Consider the following 23070-nt stretch of genomic DNA (forward strand, 5'->3'; position numbering starts at 1 on the left):
GAGCTCGACAATTTCGTTGGCTTTCTGAATTTTGGGCGTATCTCAACATGTGTTTGAGGTACGAATTACACGTAAAGCACAGAATTTAGTAATATTATCAGGACGAAGGAAGTAAGGAAAACAATAAAAGCGAAAAAGCTGTAGCTACGAGAAGCAATCGGATTTTATAGAAATGAAACTATCGTAAAGTAAAAGATTCACTTAAAATTTCTAGGCGCATTACTATGACAGCCTTACTGCATCTTCAGAATATGCTCGGTGAAGTCTCAGGGGACATTCAATAGCAAGTCGAAACCGAGAACAGTGCAAACTGGCCTGTATTGCGCATAAAAATCTGCCAGAGGTGAGCGGATAGCCACAAAACAGAACTTGGGACTACGGAGAAGAAAGCACCACTCTTGATTTGCAAGTCGACGCCGATCTCACGCAGTGTCAATGACATAATATATTTTAATACTTACACCGTTGTTTCAACAGTGAAGGATGCCACGATGCTATATAATTATTATGTTTTACAGGCCAGATGAACGACGGAGCACTGTATTTAGTCTTTTGAGATTATAAACATCTGAGGTCGTCAGTCCCCTAGACTTAAGAACTACTTAAACATAACTAACCTAAGGACATCACACACATCCATTCCCTAGGCAGGATTCGAACCTACGACCGCAGCAGCAGCGCGGTTCCGGACTGAAGCGCCTAGAACCACTCGGCCACAACGTCTGGCTGGGAGTGTTTTGATCGAATGGCTAAGAGTGCCATGGTGTAATTTCCGTGGAAATGGCGTGAGAAAGTTTGTACCTCGCGGGTGGTCACTGAAATTACAACGGCAGGAAGACGGCATGCTCGGATATATACGTGATCCCCATGTAGCACAACCGCACGAAGTAGTTAGGAGCAAACTCTTCTCTATCCGAGTACACCTAATGATTACGAAGAGCGTCCTCATTCCGAAATAGCATTTGAATGTTGATTGTTCGAGGGAAGATTGTGTTATGTTTCGTATAAGAAAGAGAACGCCTACCAGCTTGTGTTGTTACGCTCATGCCAGATGATGACCTGTCTGTATTGAGGATTATCGCTTCACGATATTGCAGTTCGCGTTGGTAGGGATCCCATGACGGTCATGCTAGAATGGAAATCTATGGTTTCAGGAGCTTCGTACTCAACGCCGCGCAGAGGCTCTTTGGCCTCACGTGACTAGTGCCCGAAAGGACAAATGTTCGCTGGTCTGTGCAGGACCGTACACTCACTTCACTTGAGTAATGAAATGGGTTTGTTTGTGCAGAGATTCGTACTCACACGGACGGTATGACGACATACGAAGCACCACGCAGTGTCGACACGGGACCATTGTTCCAGTTCGGCGTACTCTATCATGATGGACGAATTAATGTGCGGAGTCTTGGAGAAGAACGAGATTTGCCACATTACAGTCATCGTCGTACGGGACCTGTATTTGTCGTGTCTGGTTACGCAACACGATCACCTCTGCTGCGTATCCACGTAGTGCTTCTCACAGAGAGCAGCCTTCATTGGGCCAAGCTGACGGTAGTAGGAAGGATGCCAAATCCGGGCTGTAGAGTGGATGAGGAAGGTCCAATGTAGTTTTGTGATCTCCTCTGAAGAAAGCAGACTTGTGTGACTCCTTGCTTTGTCATGGAGAAGTGCGTTTGCATTTTTGTGGCGACGAACACGCTGAAGTCGTTTCTTCAGTTTCCTCAGGGTAGCAAAATACACTTCAAGGTTGATCGTTAAACCAGGAGGCAGGACATGAAACAGAAGAACCCCTTCAGAGTCCGAGAAGGCCGTCACCATGATATTACCAGTTGGGGTGCGGCTTTCAAGTTTATATTTTCGGAGGTGAGGCAGTGTGGCGCCACTCCATAGACTGCCGTTATGTTTCCGGTTGGAAGTGATGAACACGCGTTTAATCAACTCTGAAGATATTCGACAAAAATTTTTACGGTCAACCTCGTAAGCGCAAGCAGTTCTACAGAGATGGTCATTGGTTGCTCTTTACTGGTCTTCTATTAGGTTCCTAGGAACCCAGCGGGCAGACACTTTTAGATACCCCAACATGTGGAAGAGTGTGTCAACACTACCGACAGAGACGACCAGTTGCGCAATGAATTGTTCGATCATGATTCGTCGAGCACTTCGAATGAAACTATCCGCACGTTCAGAATTGTGGGAGTCACAGTTTGTGTGCCGCCGTCCGCTCGCGGGAGGTCGGACAGGTTTGCGCGACCCTGTTTCGATATTGATAGACGCCCCGCCCAACGACTCGCCGTGGTTTTGTTCACTGCCAGGTCCCCTTAAACGTTCTTCAAGATCCTATAATTATCAGCCATACGAGGCTCAAAGCCAGACCTGTGTTTCTCCATTACAGCTACTGCTTTGAAGGCTGTTTGTTGTGTTGTCACTCATAGGAATTTCATGTAACTATAGGGTCTGAAGAGAGATTATTCCACGATGCCCCACAGCAAAATCCATACTTTTTCCGTTGGAACTGGCTGAGAAAAAAATGTTTACATTACTTACTCAACGCCCTCGTATTTCAGTTTCCAAACCTTTGCATGCGTATATATAGTCATTATAATATCACTTATTTCAACATTTTTTGAAACTAAAATGGATTTTACTTTCTTGACATCTTATTTCTCATTGGCACGTCTCCTGTGAGTGGTAAATGAAACGGTCGAATAATCAGAAATTGCGCGCGCTTTAAAGTGAAACAAATTTATGTAGTTTCTAACGAACAGTTTCTCGTAATTATCAACAAAATCAAACTTCTCATATCTTGAACTATATATTTATGAATTTTACGAACATTTCACGAATTATATGCGTTTGACAACATTAAAGTATGGAGGCGATCTATAACAATATGAAATATAGAAGTAATAGATACAGTAACCAATCTCGCCAATTATAATTTTATTTTTGATTTCCGGTTCAGCAAATGTAAACTACCGTCATCAGATCTTACGCAAATACACCTCAATGCATGTCCATCACACGTACAATATACCGTGCAAGTCGTGACACGTCATTCCAAAAACGTAAAGGTAGTGATAAAATGGCTTGTTGCGCTCATCTGTTGGGCGAATATGAGCCTGTCCAGTCGGTGCAATATAAATGATATTTTATGTTAATGCTGTTTTATTATTGACATACCGATGTATCACTTTCTTCGTGTTCCTGGAATAACGGGTGCCGACTTGACACGATATACTGTGCTTATGATGGAGATGTATTGAGTTGTATTTTCATGAGATCCAATTATGCCAACTTAGATTTGCCGAGACTGGTCATCAAAATTAAAATTATAATTAGTGATCTTGGTTGCTGAACCTTTTACTTCCATATGTAAATTGATGAATTGTTTCTTTCAGTACGATACTTTCAGCCCATGATAATCCTTTAGACACGCGTGGTCAAAAGTAACAAATATGACTGTGGTGGGTGTATTATGTGAGGAAAATGTCGTGCATGCATTAGTTTCACAAGCAGTACATTGTGTAACACGTTAATACCAGTATTTGAAAAGATTTAATTATTGCTGGATTACATAATCACTGACATATGATTCTTCCGCATTATAAGTGTAGCTTCCCACTACAAGGACAAGACAGTGCCCTGAAATTCTGCGCTATGGAATGAGGGTGACTTCTTATGCCAGACGTGTTAGGCCATAATTTCTGACGATTTTTATTGAAAACCCAAGCAGAGAGGGATTCGACTTCGGGAGCGAGGGCATTTTAATTACTAGTTAAAGACGCTGCCCACAAAACCACGGGTAAATGAGAGTACGGAAGGCATTGAAAAGCACTGCTTTAAGGCCACATAATGTGTATCCACAAAACATATGGCCTGTGATCGAAAAAGTGTCACGATGACCTCTCCATTGGCAAATGAGTCGGGAATAGTCCCCCATTCGGATCTCCGGGAGGGGACAGCCAAGCGGGAGGTGACAATGGAGAAAGACTGAATAACCAACGAATGGATGACGTTATACGAATCGAGGCGCGGTATGTCAAAACTTTGAACTTGTCAGAGAAGCTAGAAAATTTGAAAACGGAATTACAGTGGCTCAATCTAGATACAGTGAGGGGTCAGTGAAGTGAAATGGAAAGAAGACTAGGATTTCTGGTCCGATGAGTATAGGGTAATATCAATACCAGCAGAAAATGGTATAAAGGGAATGGGATTCGTAATGAATAGAGAGACAGGGCAAAAAGTATGTTACTGTGAACAGTTCAGTGATAGGGTTGTTCTAATCAGAATCGACAACAAATCAACATCGACACGTGCCGACGACGCAAGCTGAGGATGAAAGGATAGAGTGAGTCTATGAGGATATCGAACGGGTAATGCATTGAGTAAAGGGACAAGAAAATGTAGTAGCCATGGCGGAATGGAATGCGAATGTACACGAAAAATTAGATGCAAGGGTTATGGATACTATGGGCTTATTATTAGGAACGAGAGAGAAGAAAAACTAATTGAGTTGTGCAATAAATTTAAACTGGTAGTAGCGAGTACTTTGTTCAAGAATCACAAGAGGGGGAGGTATACTTGCAAGGGAAACTCCCGACCTCGCCCCTCTCAGAGCTAGTGGTAAGAGGGCCCAGTAGGCAACCGGTCAAAAGCTGAACACAGATCAAGCATGAAAACAGAAAGAAGGGGTACTGAAATGTGAAAAAAAAGGAAAATAGAATTACTAATCGGTCCAAGTACAAGAAGAGCAACATAGAGCAGCTCCCAAAAGCGATGGCGCCGTGATAGAGTGGTCAACAATTGGGCTACAAAACAGGCAAGCCCTGTTCAAAGTTATCTCGTGTTAACTTTTTTTGTTTTGTTTTTGCTGTTCCTGGTATTCAAATTTGTGCCTGTCTCGTAGTGTCACGCCCGTTTGCAACAGCGAGGTGTAAAGATGGGACCTATGATGGAAGTTGATTCTGCACAACCACTCTGTTAGCAGCTGAAAGGAAGTGGCTTTCGAATGGGAACCGCAAACCTTTGATGACAATACAAGTCAACCAAATCCTTTACCCGAAAATACGTCTGGTGTGTCATGTACGTCATTGGTTTTGGAAATTTGTGGTAAAGTCTTATGGGACCAAACTGCTGAGGTCATCGGTCCCTAAGTTTACACACTACTTAATCTAACTTAAACAACTTACGCTAAGGACGACACGCAAACCCATGCCCGAGTGAGAACCCGAACCTCCGACGGGAGGGGCGGGGGGGTGGGGGGTGGGGGGGGGGCGCGCAGACCGTGACAAGACGCCTAAAACCGCGCGGCTACGTCATTGATTGGTGACAGTACGTGTGTCGTATGGTAGGAATATCTTATCAACGCGTGAATGTGATCACTTCCAAGGAAACGATGAAAATATTGTCACATAAGCTGCAACTAATGAACGCAACGGTTTCACAAGCACACAGTTTCTCTGCCCTCTGTCAACGCGTTTTTGAAGTGGGGTTCCATGTCAGAAGTTTCGACTCTAGAATTACTTTGTTGTAACGTAGTTCACACCCGTTTATTTGTTGTTATCGTTTCTCTAAGAAGTCTATGTGGTATCTCGCCTTCTCTCACTATTCATGACATTTACTTGCGACAGGAATGTATGCTTACCACAAGACTCATATTCTAGAACCAATGCATAGAATGACAACTGCCAGGACCACAGAAAAAGAACAAACAGTTCAATGACGGGACGGATAGTTCGTGATGTTGGGGAAAAAATTAAAAAGCGGCACAAGGGAGTTTTGAACACAGTTCGTCCGTCGAACACCGTGACCACTTAACCACGACTCCGTGGCTCTTTTACTTTAGTCGATGTTGTACTTTTTAAGCTTGGACCGTTCACCGTTCTTATTTTGCTTTTTTTCGTAATCCAGTAAGTTTTCTTCCTGTTTTCGTATTTGATCTGTGTTCAGTTTTTGACGGGCTGCCCTCTGAGCCATCATACCACTAAACCTGAGGGGGATGCGATCGGGACCTTCCCTTGTTTGAAAAGTCTGGAAGATACGGAAAGATTTTAGATTACATCATGGTCAGGCAGAGATCCCGAAAACAGATACTAGACTATAAGGCGTACGCAGGAGCGGATGCAGACTCAGATCACAATTTAGTAGTGATGAAGAGTAGGCTGAGGTTTAAGAGACTAGAGGGGGAGAACAAGTACACAAAGAAGTAGGATACGGAAGTACTATGGAGTGGAGAGACATATTTGAAATTTTCTGAGGCTACAGATACTGTGATTACGAATAGGTCAGTAGGCACTACAGCTGCAGGGAAATGGACATCTCTAAAAATGCCAATCACAGAAGTTGAAAGGAAAAACATAGGTACAAAGAAGGTAACTGTGACGAAACCATGGGTAACAGAAGAAATACTTCAGTTGATCGATGAAAGAAGGGAGTAGAAAAATGTTCAGAGTAATACAGGAATACACAAATATAAGTCGCTTAGGAATGATGTAATGACGTAACGCAGGGAAGCTAAGGCGAAATAATTGCATGAAATATGCGAAGAAATCCAAAAAGAAATTATTGTGGGAAGACTTACTCAGCGTACAGAAAAATGCAGACGTTAATAGCAAGGGTGGTAACATTAAGAGACCAATGTGAATTTCATTGTTAAATGCAGAGAAGAGAGCGGGTAGGTGAAACAGTACATTGAAGACCACTATGAGGGGAAGATTTGTCTGAGGACGTGATAGTAAAAGAAACAGGGGTAGTTATTGAAGTGATAGGTGATCCAGTAAGAAGTCAGAATTTAAAAGACCTTTCGCAGACTTATGATCAAATAAGACAAAGGATTGATAGCATTCCATCAGAAGGTTTAAAATCTTTGGGGCAAGTAGCAACTAAATGACTATTAACGTTGATATGTAGAATGTATGAGTTTCAGGATATACCATCTGACTTTCGGAAAACATCATCCACACAATTTCAGACATTGCAAGAGCCGACAGTGCGAGAATTTCGGCACAATCAGCTTAACAGCTCTTGCATCCAAGTTGCTGACAAAAATAATACACAGAAGAGTAGAAAAGGAAATTGAGGATGTATTATGTGACGATCAGTTTGGCTTTAGGAAAAGTAAAGGTACCAGAAAGGCAGTTCTGACATTGCGTCTGGTAACGAAAGCAGGATTTATCGACCTGGAAAAAGCGTTCGACAATGTCAAATAGTGTTAGATGTTCGGAATTCTGAGAAAAATAGACATAAGCTTTAGGGTAAGTCGTGTAATAATTTTAATGATCGTAATGGAAATAGTGTCATCCCTGGATTTAGCGACGATTTAATGACTACTTTCTAAATGATAATGGGTACATTATGATCGACTTAAGTTTAAGCAACGAATTTAAATAAATAATACATTATGCCACAACAAAGAGCAGTAAGCAGTATAAATACACTTTCCAAAGCAAAAGATTTCACAAATCTCCAATAAATTACTTTGTTACAAACAGAAATATCCATCCTCAGAAAGTGTTAGAATTTAGGACCTTAAATTTTGCCAAGATAGCGCTCTCTTGACAAGAGTGTGAGAGCATATAGGAAAAAATACGACTGCTAAAGAACTAAACTTAAAGGAAGAAGAATTTAATATGGAGTCATTACGGAATGAATCTGCAAAATTTATGTATCACAAAGGATTACGAGAATAGACCAGGGATGTGAGAAAATCAGAGGAAGTATTGAACCAACAGCTCAAGAGACATTAGGTACGCGAGTTGTATGGTAAGAGAGGGAAACAAACATAACACAATGGTTTCACAAAGGAAAAAAATTCTAAAAAACGGATATGCCTATTTCAAATATAAAACGATCAGAACACAAGTATCTTGGGAGTACAAAAGATATCGTAATAAGACAAACTCATCAGTAAATCAATTTAAAAAGGAACACTGGGAAATCTTTTCTAAAAATTTGGAACAGGAGGTCTGTGGACGGGAGAAACAAATCTGGAGAATGTTTCCAGAATGAGATTTTCACTCTGCAGCGGAGTGTGCGCTGATACGAAACTTCCTGGCAGATTAAAACTGTGTGCCCGACCGAGACTCGAACTCGGGACCTTTGCCTTTCGCGGGCAAGTGCTCTACCAACTGAGCTACCGAAGCACGGCTCACGCCCGGTACTCACAGCTTTACTTCTGCCAGTACCTCGTCTCCTACCTTCCAAACTTTACAGAAGCTCTCCTGCGAACCTTGCAGAACTAGCACTCCTGAAAGAAAGGATATTGCGGAGACATGGCTTAGCCACAGCCTGGGGGATGTTTCCAGAATGAGATTTTCACTCTGCAGCGGAGTGTGCGCTGATATGGAACTTCCTGGCAGATTAAAACTGTGTGCCCGACCGAGACTCGAACTCGGGACCTTTGCCTTTCGCGGGCAAGTGCTCTACCAACTGAGCTACCGAAGCACGACTCACGCCCGGTACTCACAGCTTTACAATCTGGAGAATGCTACGAGAGCTGAGGAAAGAACTGAATACAATTTTAGAAGTGAATGACATAAATGAGAAGTCATGAATTAAATATATAAGAGTTTTACGGGGATAAAAGTTACCAGAAGAAGTTGAGAGATGAGAGAACAGCATAGAAGTAACCGCTGATGTGTTTCGCATGCAGAGATAGAAGCTCTAAGTTTGTTAAAAAATTAGGAAATTTCTAGGAATAGATGGAATTCCCTACGAATTACTGATATATGGGTGACGCCCGCTATTTGAACAATCAAAGCAATTAACAGTGTTATCACTAGTGGTAAAACTGCAGATGAATAGGGAACTAGTATTGCAGTTCACATGTACAAGAAAGGAGACAAGAAAGATCCGTCAAATGTAGAGGGATAATTCTAATGAATCCAGTTCTTAAGGTCATAACAAAAATAATAGAAAGAAAAATAAAAAATTACAATATTTGTAGAGGGGCAGTATGGTTTAGATCCGGGAAATCATGCAAAGTTGCAATATTCATTCTCAGACAGGGTGTAGAAAAGTCCAGTGAATAAAGAGACCTGCTTATCTTTGTTTTATTGATTTACAGAAGGCTTTATGTAGGATTCAATTAAGAGAATTAATAAACTCCTGTACATTAGGGGGATTCCTTCTGACATAAGCAACTGAAGACATCTATTCCACCAACTACGTCCAGTCTAAAATTGGTTCCAGGTTAACTGGTTGCATAGCAGTTAACGGTGTTATTAGACAAGGTGACTCTTTGAGCCCACTACTTTTTAATGTAGTCATGGATGCGGTGGTGAAGAAGGTATTGGCTGGTCCTTATTATAGAATGGAGGACGACGAAATAAGTCATTTTTTGCTGACGATGGAGTTATGCTAGAAAACGCAAAGATAACCTGCATAATTTTTTAAATATATTTAACGTGGCAGGCAAAAACCTAAATACGATGATATCCACTCAATAAACCAAATATATGACATCTTTGGAACCAACTACATAAAGTGGAAGTAGATGGAAAAATTATTTAGCAGGTAATGAAATTAAAATATATAGGTATTGAACTGTCCAGCAGTGTAAATGTCTAAAAGGAAGTAAGAGAACTAGCAGCTGAAGCTAACAAAGTGGCAGGGTGTTTAAATGATACCATGTTCTTGGAAATACAAACGTCCAGAGGTAGTGGTCCAGATTGCTGTACACACCGGTACCTCTAATAACCAGTAGCACATCCACATACAGGAACAAGAATACGTAAAACCATAGTGAGACCAATTGTGACATACACAGATGAGACAAGATCTGAAACATCAAAAAGTGGAAGACTTTTGGAACCAGGGAAGTGAAATTTTTGCGAAGGATTACAGGGAAGACAGAGAGATAAGAGAGAAATGAAAGCATTACAAAAGGATGTGGAGTCCATTAATGAATGGGTACGCAAGAGAAAGCACGGATGGAACGAACACATTGAGTGGATGTATAAACGGAAGATTATTAAATCGTAACAAATAAGTCACCAACTGGTAAAAGAAATATAGGCCGCCAAAGGAAAAGATGGGGAGTCAACCTCAGTGTAGACTGAGGGGTACTAAAGGAAGACAGGAAGAAGAAGAAAAAGAAGAAGGGCGTGATCACCCTTAGGTTGGGAACCAGAGTTCTAGAAAAAGTAATCGCAAGGTTACTATACACATCAAAAAAGTTTTGCATCACAACGGTTCCGAGAGTTCCAGATCCTGTACAGAAAATTGGAATAGAGATCAACATAAGCATCATTTCCCTCCTTTTTATTGTTCATGAAAACCACACATTGCATGTTGTACCACCAACAGCGAGACCTTCAGAGGTGGTGGTCCAGATTGCTGTACACACCGGTACCTCTAATAACCAGTAGCATATCCTCTTGCATTGATGCGTGTCTGTAATCGTTGTGGCATACTATCCACAAGTTCATCAAGGACTGTTGGTCCAGATTGTCCCACTCCTCGACTGCGATTCGGCGTAGATCCCTCAGAGTGGTTGGTAGGGCACATTGTCCACAAACAGCCCTTTTCAAGCCATCCCATGCATTTCAATAGGGTTCATGTCTGGAGAACATGCTAGCCACTCTAGTCGAGTAATGTCGTTATCTTGAAGGAAGTCATTTACAAGATTTGCACGATGGGGGCGCGAATTGTCGTCCACGAAGACGAATGCCTCGCCAATATGCTGCCGATATGGTTACACTATCGGTCGGAGGATGGCATTCACGTATCGTAAAGCCGTTACGGCGCCTTCCATGACCACCAGCGGCGTACGTCGGCCCCACATAACGCCACCCCAAAACAGCACGGAACCTCCACCTTGCTGCACTCGCTGGACGTTGTGTCTAAGGCGTTCAGAGCCTGACCTGGTTGCCTCCAAACACGCCTCCGGCACTCATCGGTGAAGAGAAGGTGATGCCAATCCTGAATGGTCCATTAGGCATGTTGTTGGGCCCATCTGTACCGCGCTGCATGGTTTCTTGGTTGCAAATATGGACCTCGCCATGGACGTCGGGAGTGAAGCTGCGCATCATGCAGCGTATTGCGCACAGTTTGAGTAGTAACACGACGTCCTGCGGCTGCACAAAAAGCGTTATTCAACTTGGTGGCGTTCCTGTCAGTGTTCCTCCGAGCTATAATCCGTAAGTAGCGGTCATCCAGTGCAGTATTAGCCCTTGGGCGGCCTGAGCGAGGCATGTCATTGACGGTCCCTGTCTCTCTATCTTCTCCATGACCGAACAACATCGCTTTGGTACACTCCGAGACGCCTGGACACTTCCCTTGTTGCGAGCCCTTCCTGGCACAAAGTAACAATGCGGACGCGATCGAACCGTGGTATTGACCGTCTAGTCATGGTTGAACTACAGAATGACTGGAACTGGTAGGCTGACGGACCCGCTCCATCCAATAGGCACTGTTCATGCATGGTTGTTTACATCTTTGGGCGGGTTTAGTGACATCTCTGAACAGTCAGATGGACTGTGTATGTGATACAATATCCACAGTGAACGTCTATCTTCAGGAGTTTTGGGAACCGGGATGATGCAAAATGTTTTTCGATGTGTGTGTAACGCAACCTCCTTATATTTAGACTACTGTGCACCTATGGCAGAAAAATTGGATAGGCGTAATCAACAAGAAAACAAACCGTAAAATGAGCATAAATCGTTACACACTTAACCATACAGTGAAACGTAATACTTAAATAGTGCTTTACAGGTCTTGTGATTTAACTTATGTGACTGAAAACTCACGTTCTTTGGCTTGAGGCATACATTATGGAACTAAAATATGTAAATTTAGGGTTCAAACACGATTGCAGACAATGGTTCAACGGAAAGGACTTGTTGTTTGTTTAGTTCATTCACTATATGCCCAGGGGGCATGGCTGTTGTACAGTCTCTCGGTTGTTTGTATTCAGTTACCATTTAGAGAGATAATTATCCACCAGCTGCTTTTGATGTGACTTCCTGCCATTGGTGTAAAATTGGTTAAGACTCATAGCAGTTCTCTACCCATAATTTTTCTGTGACGTTACCTTCCAGTGAGATAAAACGAGACTGCATGTCGTCTGCTCTGCCCTGATCGATTTCAATACAGAGGGTATTTTACTGTGGCGCTGGCAGGCATGTTCTCCAGGTCTTTCAGCCATGACATCAGATGGTATGTTACTGGCACGCCACCACTCGTTAACCACTGTAACTGACGAACCAGTCGAGTTGAAGCAGCATAGAATGACACAGACTCACCAATTATCCAAACTTAGTTCTATGGCCGCTGATGGCACGTGCGAAAGTATCTCGCATATAGGTTTTTTGTGGACACTTGTTCGGCATAATTTTCGTGCTTCTGTTATTGTGTACTTCACCCATGTCGGTTTTCGTTACTAATTGTGACACGCCCTGCACATTAAAGAAAGACTCCACAAATTCCTAATTTCCTTCAGTGGCTGTGACAAAAGCATCGACGCCCAGCAAGCTCTAGCTGTAAAAGGCAGGTAGAACGGCGGACCTCCGACAATGGACTGGACACACAGCCGACTGGTGCGGACAGGCAAACAGGCAATCTCACGTTAAACGTCCCGCTTATGAATGCAGTCCTTACGAGGAGGCTAGCAGCTACCATAGGGAGTGAGGGAGAGAGAGAGAAAGGGGACAGAGTCATTCCGAAAACGAGGCGTGAAATTTATTGGGGGTATTATGTCTGCTTCGCCTCCAGCCGGCCAGGTGTGAACGTACACGGTAGGCGTGAAGAGCACCGCCTTCCAGGAACGTGCTGGACCATTCGCTTTGGAAACCACGCGCCAGCGAAGGCCGTAGTAAAACTGCGAGCTCTTTGACACGCCGCCGCCACCCTTTTATGGCCCTTTTGTGTCGCAACGGCTGCAGCAAAGGCGCTGCAGAACGGCCTGCGGAGGCTCAGCTGCGTTTGATTTCTTCCGCCGTCCCACCTGTTCGTCGGGCGGTTTGTAGACGCAGCCCCCCGTATTTTCGCGTCGCGGGTGTCACGTTCCTTTGGTCACAGTGTTTCTCATGTTAACCACTTTCTATTCCTGACAACGTCTCCATGTCGACTTTGCATACGTTTGACAAGTGCTTAAACAGAATCGCTTCTTGCACACGAGACACGGTCGTGAAGTTTTAATTGTCACCTAGAAAACTTAATTTAAGTAATTAAATTTTTGCTTGTTTTCTGGAATGTGTGTGCAGTGGTATCAGATATGGTTATTAAAAGGAAAGTCAGCGTTGGTCGCAATATTGACGTTTTATTGATTTTATCATTTTCGATCACATAGTGATCATCTTCAGTGCTGATATGTACAAATTAAACTCAGCCACTGGCATCAAGTTATCAATAACCAAAACTGAGAAGTTGTCCCAGAGTAAGAGCTATTGTTGCGCTAAGTGACGGTAAATAATAGGGAACTTTCATAAAGTCTTGACCACACTTTTATTCCTAAAATTACCTTACACGTTTCGACATCCATCACTTTAAAAAGATATAAAATACAAGACAAAACTGGTATCAGAAAATATGAAATATGTTACATTTCGCCATTGATTATAGACGTAGTATAACGAATAGAATATGGCTATTTAGTTTACCAGTGTTATGTCAATGATATAAAATTGTTCATTAGATACGTCGTATCTCGTCAACTTTCTCAGTCACGAGGCAGGTGTACACAGATGCCAAAGCCTAAACTGGAAGCTAAATGGACTAAACCGCTAGGCGGCACTGTGTACTTGGAACACGTTGCTTACAAGCAGTAATCTATAAAACCCTATTCTACTCATTCCCCTACGTCTATAATTAATGGCGAAATGTAACATATTTCATATCTTCTGATATTTTTGTGTTCTACTTTATAGCCTTTCTAATGACGGAATGTCGAAACGTGTAAGATGATTTCGGAAATGAAAGTGTGTTCAAGACATCAGAAACTTACTCTCTCTTTCCAAGCATTTATCCCAAATTGTGGGGTCCGCCAGTTAATCGGATGTGGTATGTTAATTTTTAAGGGGGGGGGGGGCGGATGACCTTCCTGTCACCCCCCCCCCCCCCGTACCCCCCGGGAAGAAATTAGAGTACTACAACTGTTTGCGTCGAGTGAAGCACACTCGGCTACCCTGGGGGCTCCCATCAGGAAGTTACTAAGTGCATCCAAATGACCGCTTCGTCTCATAGCATTTCCGTGGAAACTGCAGCGGACACTATGCCAGGTCGGGCACTGAGAGGGGTCAACGAACTTTACAACCTAAAATTAGGTGTCATGAGGAATACGACGATGATACACTTCAACAAAACACGTGTAGTAAACGGAGCTACCCGAAAATATGCCAGATTAAGAATTTTCAACAGCTCCAGAACAGCAGCCAAGATTAGGTAAATAACGCTACGAAATCGCGTGGGTAACATGAGAAGACAGACTAAGAGGCATGTACAGGAGAGGTCAATTCCGTTTAGACATCTTATAGTATAGTTTTAATGTACTGCATTGTAATACTTTTTTCAAAGCTAGTGATGACTGTGTTCCATGAATACCGTTATGTTTTACAGAGTTACGAAAAGAAAATTTCCGCATTAACTAGGTACTGCAGGTGCGATAATAGCAAATCAACAAGCCATGTCTTTGGGAGTATGGTATCTAACCAGAGTAATATTGATTTAAACAGTGAGAAACTAAATTTGTGGCATTAAGGATTGAAGTACAGCGCCTACCTAAGATTAACAGTAAATTAATCAAAAGCGCAATTGCAGAATTAAAAATAGTTTCCGAAGTGGCGAAATTAAGAAGAAGTTAACAAGCAGTCATCGCCGTTAGTCTAAACAAGACAATAGGGAAAGAGAAACAGGACATACGAAAATACTAAATGCTATTAAAATGGTAAGGGAGTTTAATGAAAAAATATATGACAACAAAGTCATAGCGACAAAGGCTAGTAAGGGCGGTGAGATTGTGTTAATTAACGTTTGTGACCATATTAACAAAACTACGGAATTTTTCATGGGTAGTGGCATGACAGAACAAAAAAAATCAAATAGATTATGTCCTGTTAGATCAAAGACATAGAAGCAGTGTAATGAATGTGAAAACCATAAGGGGACGCGAGGCAGACACACACCATTACCTACTCGTAGCAGAGGTACTCCAAACAATAGCCATAGAAAAGCCAAGGGAGAAAAAGCAAAACAGGCCATAACACTGGTGTAGACAGATTGAAGGATAACGGCAAAGCACGGGAGTTTGTCATTAAGCAGAAATCAAATTTGATGTTCTAACAATGGAAGGCAATCTTGGCACTCAGGACCATTGGGACATGATAAAAACAAATGTGGAACAAGCGGCACTAAAAGTAAGAGAAAAAAGAAAAAGAAGGGAGAAAAACATGATTTTTCTGGAGAACGTGAGGAAAAACGTGAAACAAAGAAGAGCAGCGAAGAAAGAACACCTACAAGAGGATTACAACGAAAGTAAAGAAGCATATGGAAATGTTACTCGTAATAGAGAAACTAACAATCTTCTCAGAAGGAAAAAGAGAGAACATGCGGGAAGTTTAATCAAAAAGTCAGAGGAGGATACAAATGCAGGGAAAGCAAGCAGTAATGATAAAGGCAGCAATACAGTTCTGGAAACATTTAAAGGTATGGAAATTTGGAGAGAGTATTTTGAGGTACTTCTTAATGTTGAAGACAGAAGTGTAGAAATGGAGCAACAATATGAGCATCAGAGTGCAGAACCCTTCGTGGAACCACCGACAATGACAGAGACAACAGACGCATTCAAAATACCAAAAAACTACAAAGCTCCAGGGGGAGATGGCATAACAGCTGAATTCTTTAAGAAAGGACGAATAAAAATTGCAAAACAAATAATATTAATTCATAAAAAGTGCGACAAACAACAATGCAGAAGCTACAGAGGTTCAAAATGGTTCAAATGGCTCTGAGCACTGTTGTTGTGGCCTTCAGTCCTGAGACTGGTATGATGCAGCTCTCCATGCTACCCTATCCTGTGCAAGCTTCTTCATCTCCCAGTACCTACTGCAACCTACATCCTTCTGAATCTGTTTAGTGTATTCATCTCTTGGTCTCCCTCTACGATTTTTACCCTCCACACTGCCCTACAATACTAAATTGGTGATCCCTTGATGCCTCAGAACATGACTATGGGACTTAAATTCTAAGGTCATCAGTCCCCTACAACTTAGAACTACATAAACCTAACTAACCTAAAGACATCACACACATCTATGCCCGAGGCAGGATTCGAACCTGTGACCGTATCGGTTGCACGGTGCCATAATGTAGCGCCTAGAACCGCTCGGCCACGCCGGTCGGCAACTACAGAGGCATCTCATTAATTAGCACTGCATTTAAAGTGTTCTCCAAGACCCTCCAAAAAATAGAACCATATTTAAATGAGATAATAATTGAGAAACAAGCGGAATTTATGAAGAATCGCTCAGTTACTGACTGAAAGAAGCAATATCCAAATATTTGGAGTATAATGAACCAATGGCATTACTATTTGCTGATTTTTAAGAAAGCCTATGACAGTATATCCAGATATAAGTTGCGGGAGAAAATGCAGAGATTCGGAATTCGGCCGAAAATTATAAATCTTGTGAAAGTGACACTGAGAGGCTCGAAAGGGGTAGTGCTGCAATTTCTTATCATGGATGAATGGTATTCCTTAGCATATCGGCTCTTATCGGAGCACATGCTCTCATATTTCTCTCTCGCATATCTTGAGGTGCAGTTGGAACGTCTTTATAAACAATGTCTTTTACTAATCCCCACAAGAAAAACCCAGAGGCGTCAAGTCTGACGAACGAGCCGGCCACGATACATCTCCTCCACGTTCAGTCCAGCGATCTGGGAACTCTCTCTGCAACTCATTTCTAGTCATGAGCGAAAAAGTTCTGGACACCTACCGTGTTGATACCACATTTTGTTCCTTGTTCCTAATGATATTTCTTTCTATAACAGACCTAATGTTTCTTGCAGGAATGTGGTATACTTCCTACCGTTAAGATATCCTTCGTTGAAATAGGGCCTATAATTCTGTTCTCTAGAATCCCACACCATACACACACCGACCACGGCCTTTAGTGAGCGACTTGTCGCAGCCAACGTGGATTTTCAGTTGCCCAATAATGCATATTGTGCAAATTATCATTTCCATGGTTCGTGAATGTAGCCTTGTCAGTAAATAAAATCAAATTAATAAATGTGTCATCCGTCTGAATCTGAAATTGAGCCCATAGGCAGAATCCAACTCGACGTACACAATCCGTACCACTTGAATGTTGGTGGAGACTGATATAGTAAAGATGATATTTATGGCGATGCAGAACACGAACAACACTACTCTGGCTCATGCCAGATTCCCTTGCGTTTGACGCGATTTAACGCAAGGATCTCGAACCACAGTGGCAAGTGTACCAATTTCCGTTTCCTCGTTAGTAACTTTCCTTTTCCAGTTATGTTTCCGATGCATTAAAGATCCTGTTGTTCTCAAATTATCATACACATATTTAAACGTACGACGTGTAGAGTAAGCTGAGGATATCTTTCGCCGTGTAAGTCTCTAGCTATCACTGAATTACGTTGGCATTCTCCGTAAATGAGAAACATACCGATTTGTTCTTCGAAGGAATACATTATTCACATTCGCTTGATTCGACGATACTAGTCTTACCGTTCCTCTTAGAGTCGTTGTGCGAAACCGTCGAATGCTGTTTACATGTCAATGGCAGTAAGATAGATACGCCGTATTTGGCGAATATTTACTATTTGCACGATATACGAGAGAGAAATGGCAGAGCACGTGCTTCGATAAGTACTGATGTGATACGAAATATCACTCAATCCATGATAAGAAGATTGCAATACTACAATGATACCAGTGGCCATCACTCCGATCACCTTCTGTAAATGGACGTTCATGCCACCTTTGTGACCTTCGTTGACCTCCAAATGCCTTACTGTTACACATCACTGTATTAGCCTCGATAGCCGCTGTAAGAAAACAAGTACCAAACTATAGCAACACATAAAAAAAAAACGAAGATGACCTTCGTATCTCTAACGTGACCCCACCTAGCAACAAAAAACCAACGTCATATTATGGCCCCCGTTGTCCCATGCAACATTTGTCCCACAAACTTTTCAGCTACTATCATACTTTCGGAGTTATTCTAGGTGGCAATAATCAGTGAGTGACCCTGTATATGGGGTTCCAAGATTGCGTCTTCCAAATTGTTTACATTTCCTGTATTCACGCATTTGCTCCCAATTGCGGAAATAGCAATGCATAGGCGCCGCCTGTTCCTCATACGTGGATGCTACATGCCTCAGCTGGTATTTCAAGACTTTTTAAATTCTCATAAAATGTTATTTATGAACTGTTACTGATGCATGTAATTTACTGGCTGTAAGTTGTCAAAATGGTTCAAATGGCTCTGAGCACTATGGGACTTAACTTCTGAGGTCATCAGTCCCCTAGGACTCACAACTACTTAAACCTAACTAACCTAAGGACATCACACACATCCATGCCTGAGGCTGGATTCGAACCTGCGACCGTAGCGGTCACGCGGCTCCAGACTGAAGCGCCTAGGACCGCACGGCCACACCGGCCGGTGATCAAGTCTTCAGAAGAGTTATTAAAGTGCATCTAAACGGCTGCTTCGTCTCATACAATTATCATGCAAAATTGCAGCTGAACAATAGTGACGAGCAGTTGTGGAATGGAATTTCGTTCTTATATTGTTGTTGGAGGTCAGAGAGATAGAAGCGACAGAACGAAATCCTGTAATGATAGATGGTCTACTTCTTTCGAAGTACGTCAAAGAACACCGTGGGGCTGTTGAGCTCAGCGTTCCATTTGAAGCACTGACCAATATGTCATTGGCGGTGTGCCCGGAATTCAGTTTACGTATGCACAGTCTGTATTGACATTCATACCGTGTTTCGTAGATTTCCTCCGTAAATCGTTTTTTTTTTTTTTTAAGGTTATAATCATTACGTCAGTCGGTACTGCTCTCATCCTCATAAGGACGAGGAATGATATTAGAAACGGTCTGATAAGTTCACGAAGCAGGGTTAAGGTTGACACACAACGAGATCAACGCGCCAGTTGGTCTGATTGTAATATTTCTGTACGGAAAGGATATCGTGTACTCTCGCGGAGGGAACAGAACGCTATGGGATAACGAAGCTATGAAAAATCCTGCAAATTAAATGACATCAGTGGCGTACATTAGGAAGGGATCGTAAAACCCAGAACATCAGAAGCGAATTACATCTGAATGCGAAGTCGTCTCATATGAACGCAGCCGGGCGAGGAGTCACGGTGGTTATTACCATGAACTCGCTTCCAGGAGGAGCACGGGTAAATGCCTGTCTAAGCATCCTTATTTAGGTTCCCTGTGGTTTTCTTAAATCAGTTAAGGAGCGTTATAGTAGGGTTCCTTTGTAGAGGCTACGTTATAATTCAGTGTCGCACACTCTCGTTATGGTGACTAACCTTTCCAGATAAAAGGAGATGGCTTAGTCGCTGAACATCAGCTTGGAGGCGAAATGCTCATACTCAGGTGCTTCCTGCATTCTGAAACAGAACTGAAGACGCCGGCAGCAATGTTTCGTTCTTAATTGTTGCACAGAGTGCCGACGGTACGGTTTGAATGTGACCGCCGTCGCAGCACCTTTCACACAGTTTGGTGCGGTATTCCAGTTTCGTGATTTGCGCGGTCCGTTGATACATTATGTGATACAAAGTATCCGGACACCCTCAAAAAATACTTTTCGTATTAGGTACACTGTGCTGCCACCTACTGCCAGTTACTTCACATTAGCGACATCAGTTTTCATTAGACATCGTGAGAGAGCTCCGCGGAACTCACGGAATTCGAACGAGGTCGGGTGATTGGGTGTCACTTGTGTCACACGTCTGTACGCGAGATTTCCACACTCCTAAACATCCCTAGATCCACTGTTTTCGATGTGATAGTGAAGTGGAAACGTGAAGTGGCACGTACAGTACAAAAGTGTACAGGCCGACCTCGTCGGTTGATGGCAGAGACCGCCGACAGTTGAAGATGGTCGTAATGTGTAATAGCCGGACATGTATTCTGATTATCACACAGGAATTCCAAAATGCATCAGGATCCACTGCAAGTAGTATGACAGCAGGAGGTGAGAAAATTTCGATTTCATGGTCAAGCGGCCACACATCGTGCCGTTAAATGCCAAACGACGCGTCGCTTTGTGTAAGGAGCGTAAACATTGGACGAACGTTGTGTGGAGTGGCGAATCACGGTACACAGTGTGGCGATCCGATGCAAGGATGTGGGTATGGCAAATGCCCAGTGAACTTCATCTGCCAGCGTGTCTAGTGCCAACAGTAAAATTCGGAAGCGGTAGTGTTATGGTGTAGTCGTGTTTTTCATGGAGGGAGTTGCACCCCTCGCTGTTTAGCGTGGTACTATCACAGCACAGGCCTACATTGATGTTTTAAGCGCCATCTTGCTTCCCACTGTTGAATAGCAATTCAAGTGTGGCGATTACATCTTTTAACACGATCGAGCACCTGTTCATAATGCACGGCCTGAGGAGGAGTGGTTACACTGCAATAACATCACTGTAATGGACTGGCCTGTACAGAGCCCTGAAGTGAATCCTATGGAACACCTCTGGGATGTGGACCGACATCGATACCTCTCCTCATTGCAGCACTCCTGAACAATTGGCTGCCATTCCCCAAGGAAACTTCCAGCACTTGATTGAACGTATGCCTCCGAGAGGTCACCATATTGAATTCCAGCGTTACCGATCGAGGCGCCACGAACTTGTATGTCATTTTCAGCTAGGTGTCCGGATACTTTTGATCACATAGTGTATTTTTCGGACTGCGTACGGAACTATCTCACCCATGTCGCGGTAGCTTCGGGCACACTTGGTCAACCGACACTATTTTCTTTTTACAGAGACAATCACTGTCCCTAAATTGTCGATTCCAAAGCACAATACTCTGTTTACTTGGCTGTTCCTTTCCATAATTTCTTCTGGACGCGAGCTGCGCTCTTACAACTGATAAACATCTCGCATACTCCAACACACAAAAACTGTTTTTCCTTGCTTTGTCATCATTCTGTCAAGGTGCGGCGGAGCAGGTCTAATTTTCATACTGGATGTCACTGTCTTTCGTCGTACTGTTCACTGCAAAAATTCCACCTACGTCAGTACAGTGGCAGATCACCAGCCCGTTTCTCTGCTTACGTATATACTGCCCTGAGAACGTGAAAGCTGCGTTGAAGGAAAAGCCGTCAGTACTTACGCTGCAAACTCCGCATAAACTCTGGTAGCAAGCTATCCTCCAAAATTCTTATAATACTTTTCGGGCGGAAAGTGGTTTCTTCGTTCTCTCAGTAAAATGTCAAAATTCTGGAAAGAGTTTTTTATTCCATTCCAGTTTTTAAAAAATACCTGCCATCAGCACACATGTAATTAGCGAACAACATCACTGTCCTTATTTCATAGTCCATGCAACCCAGTACATAGGCAAGGCAGCCAGAAATGTACTTAAGTCCAACCCGAAGAATTACGCGTTTTCTCAGTCAATATTCCGGTACTATAAATGAGTTTCACATTTGGTCCTTTTCAATGGATTTCTATTAAGAAATTGCTCGCCAAATATTGCATGTGTGGATGCGAAAGATGCCACGCGGAATTTTACAAAGGCAGAAAGTTCACGAGCGTTTATCATTCCAACAAAACAATTCTAGAACTTCCAAACTTCACAGAAATGTCCGTAAATGCAACTGCTTCTACGGCAACACAATATGGACGCGAAATCGCAATAACTTCTTCATTTTACACATTATGCAGACTAACACGTTCAACATGAGCTTTCCCCTTCAATAGCTACCCAGTGACCCCTCCATGCTGCTCCTTCTACAGCCTATAACTACCTGTCAGTGCGCGGGAGCTCCTAAACTCTGACTGGTTGATCAAAATGACCAGCCAATCAGAACAAACATTCGAGATCATTCTCGCGCCAAAACTGTCCTATGCCAATCATTATTCCCAGTGGCAATTACGTCATTTCAATATGCAAATATTAATATAATATTAACAAAACCAAACAAAAGGAAAACTAATCTGGGAATTTATTTAGAAAAGTATTACGCTGAAAACGACTATTCAGGCTGCCTTCTTACAAAAGCAAGTACTCTTAGACGTACGTCATCAGCAATGAGGGGAAAACACAACATTCCCACTACACAGTTACGTAATGTGGTACAATATACAATATTGAATTTCTACGTATGTCCCACTTACACACTCTCACTCATTCTCATTTATTCCACAACAACAGAACAAATAGATATTAATTAAATAATAATATTTTCTGAATTTTATATTACAAAAATGAAAAGTAGTTAACGTTTTTAATATGAAAATCCAAATAAATTGACCTGACATTTTGTGAACTCCAGTACTGACTTCAAATGATACTAAAAGACAAACTGTCATTATTCATAACTGAGTTTTTTACCCTAGGAGTTGGTTTGGGGTGCTTTGGGCAATATCCTATAACTCCGAAACTATGCCAGATAGAAGGCTGAAATTTTTATACCATATTCTCTAGAATAACAAAAGGCGGTGTATCGATTTTGAACAATATTAATTAATATTTAATATAGTTTATTCAGATTCTTAGGGGTTTGAATATTCAGTCGTTCGAAGTGACACAGATACGGCTTCCCATGGCTGGCATAGCGACAGGTGCGAATGAGTCGTTGCTAAGACGCAACTGGTTGTCTCCGTCACAGCCAACGGCTCCAATGCTATGGGCTGTTCTGCAAAGTATCTTACTGCAATAAGGTTATTGCGTATTGACTCGCGATGTTACAAAGGCGGTGGAGTCTAATGCCAACTAGTGGACACAGTGCTAACTCGGTGAATTTATGCGTCTATTCATATACTGACGGAAAGAAATCGCCCAAAAATAATTAACGTAGAGTAGTAAAATTTAGGGAATACATTGATCTATATAGATTTAAG

The sequence above is a fragment of the Schistocerca cancellata genome, chromosome 8, assembly GCF_023864275.1.
Source record: "Schistocerca cancellata isolate TAMUIC-IGC-003103 chromosome 8, iqSchCanc2.1, whole genome shotgun sequence".
Classification (NCBI taxonomy): Eukaryota; Metazoa; Arthropoda; class Insecta; order Orthoptera; family Acrididae; genus Schistocerca; species Schistocerca cancellata.